The sequence below is a fragment of the Ambystoma mexicanum genome, chromosome 2p (genome assembly GCF_040938575.1).
Source record: "Ambystoma mexicanum isolate Mex_15411 chromosome 2p, UKY_AmexF1_1, whole genome shotgun sequence".
Classification (NCBI taxonomy): domain Eukaryota; kingdom Metazoa; phylum Chordata; class Amphibia; order Caudata; family Ambystomatidae; genus Ambystoma; species Ambystoma mexicanum.
This window is the reverse complement of record NC_090923.1, coordinates 1,359,233,583-1,359,241,813: the sequence shown is the minus strand read 5'-3', so window position 1 is coordinate 1,359,241,813 and position 8,231 is coordinate 1,359,233,583.

Sequence of the window (8,231 nt, the reverse complement as noted above, 5' to 3'; positions counted from 1 at the left end):
TGGATTTTGTAGGAGATGCTGGCATCCTTGGCTGGTGTTTGTGTGGATGATGGCTTTGAGTTTGTCGTGAAGGCCAGGTGTGGTTTTGTGGCGAATGACTTTGAAAACAATGCACAGTCCTTCTGAAGGCACTTCTTTGGGAAATGGAAAGCCAGCGGAGCTGGACAAGAGTGGGGTGCTGAGTTCATGTTTTGGTAGGTGGAGGATGAGTCTGTCTGGGGGAGATTGGGGCACTGCTGTCTTCAGCCCCATTCTTGTGGGTCCAGTTGTATTTGCTTATCCTCCAGTGTAATCCGGGGTTTCATCCAAAAAGTCTCACAAAGTTTGACCAGATACAGGATATTGTGCTGCCGTCATTCCCCCCAATCCTGTGTCTCCAGAGGAGGATCGCTGGCAGGCGTTGAATGTCAAGAGGTCTATCCTGACTTATGTGGACAGGATTGCTTCTCTTAGGTAGTCAGACAGTTTGTTACATTTGGAGGTCCCAAACCTGGCACAGTGATGTTGGCCCCTACTATTCACCGAGGGATTCGGCAACCAACTGCTTTAGTCTATTCAGACGTGCAGGTTTCCTCATGGGCCTCTACTCAGGGTCGGTCTCTCGACTAGAGGGATGCAGCATCCTCCGCAGAGGCGCAGGGAGTGCCCATTCAGGACATCTGCAGGGCGTGACCTGGGCCGACCCTAATATTTTCACCAGGCACTATCACCTCACCTTGCATAAGCAAGGGTCGGACTCCTCTGGGGAGGGGATGGTGAGCTCTGTACACATGTTCAATGGTGATTTGTTGTTGTGGATGGTAACAAAATAATGACCGGGTGTGGAAGCAGCACTCTGATTGCCCATGTTTTTATTCATGGATTATTTTTCCCTGCTATATTCGCTATGCCTCACAAGCAGCTGGGCCTGAACAGGACACAGCAGAGCTCCAGCAAAGTTTGTTTTACCGGAACTGTGAGGTCATGGGCTAGCCCAAGAAACGGTTGTATACGAATTGTTCGAATGACAATTGTACGAATGACAATTGACCTTCTGCACAATTGACCAAATTCAAATGGTCAATTAGGATATATTTGCGGGGGGAACCCCCCGCAGCCCTCCACCCAATCCAACCCCTACCCCAACCACCCACCCAATCCCCTTATATTATTATTACCCCAACCCAACCCATTATATATATGAAAATGACCATACGGTCAATTGTGCAGAAGGTTAATTCGGACCCCTGTAATTCGGTCAATTGTATAATTCAAACAATTGTACTCGAACAATTCGGATAATACCCAAGAAACAGCCCACATGAATACAGAAGCAGACAAAGCATCACAGCCTGTTCAGAAGCTGAACACAATGGTATATATATTTTGCAATTGAAAGACATTTTTGTGAAGAGTCCAACTTACATTACTCATTTAAAGGAGTTTCTTCTTTCTGAATCACTAATAAACATGTTTGCCATTTAAAATTGTGGTAATTCTTATGTTCCCAAAATGCTCTTTGCTTCTATGCAAATCGCCAGGCTTAGGTTCCAAGATGAGTATACTGAGTTGCGTGGCCTGACTTGGGACCATGCTCCTCCTCTTTCCACCACATGCAGTGCCCATAATGTCTCCTTCAGGGCCGACCCTGCAGAACAAAAGGAGAGACAAACCTGCAGCTACTATGCTCTTAGCACGCCAGGCGCGGAACACTGTTTCGCTTAGTGGGCTTCACCTGTTGCCATTGGTGTCATTTCATGGAGCACAATTGATTTGGAAAGCCTGGGAAAACACTTTTTAAAGATGTTTCTTTGTTATAAGCAGTGCTTATTCAAATATGTTATGTTTAAGTAATTGGAGTTGTGATGGGTCGTTTTCGACTGAAAAATCACACACAGCTCCACTTACTTAACTCATTAGGCAATGAAAGCGGGCAATAATAAAACTCCCCTTCTAAAGCTTACTTTACAGCTATGATATCTACTAGTTTGTAGAAGGTGGATGCGATGACATCATGACACTCCGATGCGGCACGTTGCGAGTGACGTCATCGCATGGTCGCGCCACTTTCCCGGCACTATAAATGCCTCCTGACTCATAGGTAAGTTGTGCATCTACCAGAACGCCATGACTTCTATGCTTATCACGGCAAATTTAAAGGGATAGTCCAGTAAAAAAATGTATTTTAAAAATAGATAGACAACATTAAAAAAATAATACTAGCACTTTTTTTTAAAAAACTTCCTATGTAAAATTTTGAGCTATTCAAGCTCAAGATTCGCAAAAGCAAGCACATGGGCGCATCCATTTTGTGAAATGGATGTCCGCCTGTGCTGGCTTTTGCTTTTGCGGCACTAATGAAGGAAAAGCCAGCCAGCTGTAGTAAACAAAAGCTACCGCTGGGTGGCTTTTCCTTCATTGGTGCTGTACGCGGAGGACGGGGACCGGAGACCAGAGCAGGAAAGCTGCAGTTGAATCTCGGTAAGTGCTATTTTTTTTTTTTTAAATAAGCACTAGCTGTGGTTTTTTTTTCTAAGTTTTCCGGGCTGGAGGAGCCCGGAAAACTTAGAAATAAAACCGCAGCTTTAAAAACGTTGTATTTATGTTTGCGGTCGCTTTTGAAGCGACCACAAACATAAATACATCGTTGTGTTTGAAAATGCTGCGGTTTTTCTTTCCAAGTTTCTCAGGCTCCTCCGGCTCGGATGAGCCTGAGAAACCCGGAAAGAAAAACCGCAGCCTTTTCAAACACAACCGCGTTGTGTTTCTGCCTGCTGTGGCTATCACTTTGGGTCTCCGGTGCTTCCCCAGGGGAGCACCGGAGACCCAAAGTGAAAGCCAAGGCAGGCAGAAACACAACGCGGTTGTGTTTCTGCCTAAATCTGCTTTCCCATTTGGGGCTCTCGGGCTAGTTATTCAGGTTGGTGCATTGGAGCTTTCTTCCCATTCTTATATATTTTGACAATAACAAGCAGAGTTAATTTCCCAACTGCCCCTATTTCCACTGCAAGTTTGTCCTGTATTTTGGAAAAGAAGCCGCTGTAGATTTATTCTATTGTGACGTCATTAAAGCATTTGATGATGCACCGCACAACAAACCAAATATCATCACGTGTTGGATAAGGATGCAGCGTTATAGATCAAGAAATGGCTACATCACTACAGATTAAGGGCAGTCTGGCCAATAGAGCAGCAACTGACTGAGTGATGGCCAGTGGAGTGCACAGGGGCCAACACTGTGGCCAATATTATTACATATATGCATACGTTACCTGTCGGAAGGCATCCACATCTGTGTCCTTTGTCTTTTTAATATGTATAGTGTATTGACTTTGTGAAATATGTGTAGGGTGCCACTTGGCCTTTTCTATTAGCAGTGGTGTCTCTAGATCTAGAGTGGTGCTGGGAGTTGTGGGGACACTTGGCCCCTACACAATTGTGTGCCTCCCTTTCCCACCTTGAGGCTGGTGTGGACTCTGGTTGCTGTGCTGGCTGCTTCTCTATGGAGAAATCCTGCATAGAACAGCAGAGGAATGCTCTCCCGGGCTGACGCCTCCGGACCAACAGGAGCCAGGTCTCGGGCTCCCGCTCTGGCTTTTGGGGGGTGCAGGATGCCAGGTATGTGGCTTGAATTTTGGGTGGTGGGAAGCCAGGATGCTAGGTATGGAGCTTGAGCTGTGGGTGGTGGGAGGCCAGGATGCTAGGTATGGGGTTTGTGTTCTGGGTGGTGGGAGGTCAGCAGCCCAGGCATGGGGCTTGCAATCTTGGTGGTGGGGGGCAGGATGTTAGGTATGGGGCTTGCTTAATGGGTGGTGGTAGGCAGGATGCTAGGTATGGGACTTGCAGTCTTGTTGGTAAGGGGCAGGATGCCAGGTATAGGGCTTGTGTTCTGGGTGGTGGGAGGGCAGAATGCCAGGCATAGGGCTTGCAATCTTGGTGTTGCGGGCAGGATGCCAGGTATCGGGCTTGTGCTGTGGGTGGTGGGAGGCCAAGAATGGTAGTTGTGCTCTGTGTGTTGGGGAGGCAGGATGCCAAGTATGGGGCGTGTGCTCTAGGTGGTGGGAGAGGGAGAATGCCAAGTATGGGGCTTGTGTTCTGGATGGGGGGGATGTCAGATATGGGGCTTATGCTCTGGATGGCGAAGAAGCAGGATGCCAGGTTTGGGGCTTGCAGTCATGGTGGATGCTGGTGTAGAGTTTATTTTCTGGGTGGTGGCGAAGCCAGCTGCCAGTTGTGAGGCTGTGCTCTGGGTGGTAGCAGGCAGGATGCCAGGCATGGGGCTTGCAATCTTGGTGGTGGAGGGCAGGATGCCAGGTATCAGGCTTGTGCGCTGGGTGGTGGAGTTCAAGAATGGCCTTTTTGCTCTGTGTGTTGGGGAGGCAGGATGTTGGGTATGGGACTTGAGCTCCGGGTGGTGGGGGCAGGACACCAGGTATATGACTTTTTTCTGGGTAGTGGAGAGGCAGGATGCCAGGTATGGGGTGTGTGCTCTAGGTGGTGGGAGGGGGAGAATGCCAAGTATGGGGCTTGTGTTCTGGGTGGGGAGGGAATGTCAGATATGGGGCTTATACTCTTGGTGGTGAAGAAGCAGGATGCCAGGTATGGGGCTTGCAGTCATGGTGGATGCTGGTACAACGCTTATTTTCTGGGTGGTGGGCAAGCCAGCTGCCAGTTGTGGGGCTGTGCTCTGGGTGGGAGCAGGCAGAATGCCAGGTATGGGGCTTGCGGTCAATGTGGTAGGGGCAGGATGCCAGGTATGGGGAATGTGGTTTCAGTTGTTGACTGGGATGCCTGGTACAGGGCTTGTTCTCTGGTCGTGGTGGGGCAGAATGCCAGGTATAGGGGTTGTGTTCTGGGTGGTACGGAGCTGGATGGCAAGTATGGAGCTTATTATCTGGGTGGTTGGGGGCAGGATTCCATGTATCAAGCATGGTTGCTGGGTGTTTAGGGGCAGGATGCCAGGTATAGGGCTTGTGCTCTGGGTGGTGGGGACAGGATACCAGGTATGAGGCTTGTGCTATGGGTGATGGGGGCAGGATGCCAGGTATGGGGAGTGTACTTTGGTGGTGGTAGTGTTGGTTCATTTTAGTTTGGACTTGTGGGGCTCTACCTTACATATGGTTATTATACCAATCATAAAATGGCTTTACTGGGGCATCTTAATCTGCAATTAGCATACTTGTGCAGCCCCTGCAAGGCTATACATTACATATGGTGACTGACCAGGCATATGATGGAATTGTTGGTGGATTTGAGGCTGTAATTTATTTATAAAATATTTGTAACGCCCAAACCCTGGGGTATCACGGTGTGTGGTACAATAAGACAGAGGTAAGTGGATCCCTTGATGCACGCATTAATCGCATTTGTCAAAAAGCCAGGTTTTTACAAGCTTTTTGAACGTTGTGTATGATTGTTCGTTTCTGATGACTGCAGGGAGAGAGTTCCAAAGGGTGGGTGCGGTAACACAAAAACTGACACCTCCTGCTCTTTTGGTCGTATAGCAGGGGGTGAGCAGTGCTTCATCTAGATCTTACGAAATGCACCAGAACTTTCTGAGAGAGACTGTTGTTAAGGTAAAGGGGTACCTCTTTGTAGATGCATCTATGGGCAACAGTCCTTGTTTTAAAGTCAATCCGAGCTTTGATTGGTAACCAGTGAACCTCACATTTAGTTGCTGGGATGTGGTCTGATCGTTGTAGTCCAAGGGCAGTGCGCAGGGTTTTATTTTGCAGAAGTTGAAGTTTAGTCTGATTAGCTGCTGAGGTGCCCATGAGGAGAATGTTACAGTAATCTAGTTTGGAAAGAATAAGTGCTTGTGCGAGCTCGAGGCAGTTGCTTGGCGAATGGAATTGCCTGCTCAGTGAAATTAGTCTGGAGGTGTAGGCAGTGGCAGAAGCTAGCGCATTGATATGCCCGGACATGGTTAGATCTACTTTCAAGTGCACGCCCAGTGTTTTCACCCGTTTCAGTACTGGGATGTACCATCAATATAAAGGGTTGAGAAGCAGGTGTCCAGGTTTTTCAGCCAGTACGGGGGAGCCAACAATGAGGATTTGTAATAATTGCGGATTCAGAACAAGTTTGGTAACTGACAGGTTATCTCAATGACTCACCGATAATCCTCTTCCTCTCCTTTCTCTCCCTTCCTCTCCCTCTCTCTGGCTCGGATATCTTCCAACAGGGGGATGAGTACGAAAGCCTCCCTAAACCCTTTTCCTACCTCTAGAAGACTAGAGGAGAGAAAAGGTCTCAGGGAAAACACCTGGGGAAGAAAACCCTGTGTCAGCGACTGCAGGATCGATGTCGTCTGTGCAGCGAAGATTCAGGTGAAGATTGGTGGAAGGTGGTCTTGACAGAGAAAGAAGGAGAGAGTTTGGTAAGTATATGAGGGTAAGTGAGTGATAGAAATTTGAGGTAAGTATTTCTCAAGTTACCCTTAAAAAGGATTAGGAGGTGTATATCGCTGGAAGAGGAGACTTCTGGTAACCACCTGATGAAGTACGGAAATTCGTTAGCACAGTACAGAGTATAGAGTGAGCAAGAAGTGTAAAGTAAGGGGTCTTTACCTGGCAAGTTGTGGGAGAGGAGCTGGAGTGTATAACAGCAATAGTAGGTGTTGAACGAGCGGGTCTGAAGACCGAACTCGGAATCCCTAGAGATTGGATAAGGGAAAGAAATATGTCAACTAAAGGTTACTGTTTGAATCAGGGGGTGTCTGTTTACATCTATCCTTCGTACCGATGAAACCTAACAGTCTGCTCGCCGGATTCCTGATTAGGTGTGTGCGAGAGGGAGCTGGGGTCTCTGTGGTCGGAGAGGAGGCGAGTTGAAATGCAGAGTCTGAAAGCTGGAAAGAACGAGGGACAGATTTAGGTGATATAAACTTTTGGATGCAAGAAAGACGTATTGGAAAGGTATCCCTAGATACGAACTTACGTAGCGTTGTCTGTGAAGAGTAGCAACGCATCCGTGCGTTGTCAGCAGGGACAGATAAACTGAATCTCGAGTAGGAGGGTGGAGCTTCCCTGGTGCTGGGTTGTGCCTTGTCTAGACCCACATCGTCCGTTGCGGCGGCCATCTTGGAAGGGAAAATGGCCGAAATTCGTCATCCATGGGACCAACGATGCCACAAAGACCAACGTCTCCGAAGAGGCGTGACAGGATTTCAGTTTTATCGTCATTAAGGCACAAGTTGTGAGTGGCCATCCAGTTTTCTATGTGCTTTACACTGTGGTGATTGTGGCGGTGTCCAGAGAGCAGTCACCTGTGATGGGCATGAGTATTTGGGTGTCATCTGCGAAGTTGGTGTAGATGATCCCCAGTAAGTAAAGGTTAAACCAGGGCTTAGTATATGTGATGTAAGTGTGGGTGAAAGGCAGGAACCCTGTGGTACACCTAATGGAGCGAGGACGGGGTCCATCACAGCCCCTAATGAAGACTCTGGTGGCGCATTCGCTTAGAAATGATTTTATCCATGAGTTGGCTTCAGGTGAGAAATACTGTCCCTTTGGATTTTCAGGTCCCAGAGGACTGTTTCCATACTATGTTTTGCGCGGAACCATATTGTCTCGTTTTGAGCCAGTGGTTAAGCTCAAGGAATTGTTCAACGTGTGTAAGCTAACAGTCTAGTATTTTGAGCAGAAATGGGATGGTGGTGACTGGCCGGTAGTTAGCCGGGATGGAGGGATCAAGGGAGCGCTTTTTGAGAAGAGGGGTGACCCAGGCTGCCTTGATATTTGATGGAACAACGCTGGTCAGGAAGGATGCATTGGGAAAGTCGGTGATGATGAGGCCAATGTTGGAGCGCATAGCTTCAATACAGCAGAGCGGGACATGTGCCACCTTTACAATTCAAAGGTTTTAGGGAAAGAAAGGTAGATAGAACCTGCTCTTTTTTAAATTAAATGTTGTATTGTGCTTTGGTTTTAAAAATTAAACCTTTCACAATATAACATCTAAAAACACAGATTTGCATAATTGAGATAGCATTATTTATTTATTTATTAGTTGTCTTTTAGTTCACAGTACTATTACAACCAAATTTTTCATAAAACAAACTAAAACAGACAAAATCACGAATGCATAATAAAACTAATATCAGTTATTAATCTCTTAAATTAACAGTTCCAAATATTTATTAACTAAGCACCAAAACACAATTGTTCTTCAGTTACATTATCATTGAGTTCCTACACCATGTTCAGCAACAATATTCGTCTCATATGTAAAATAATGTTCCTTCTAAGAGA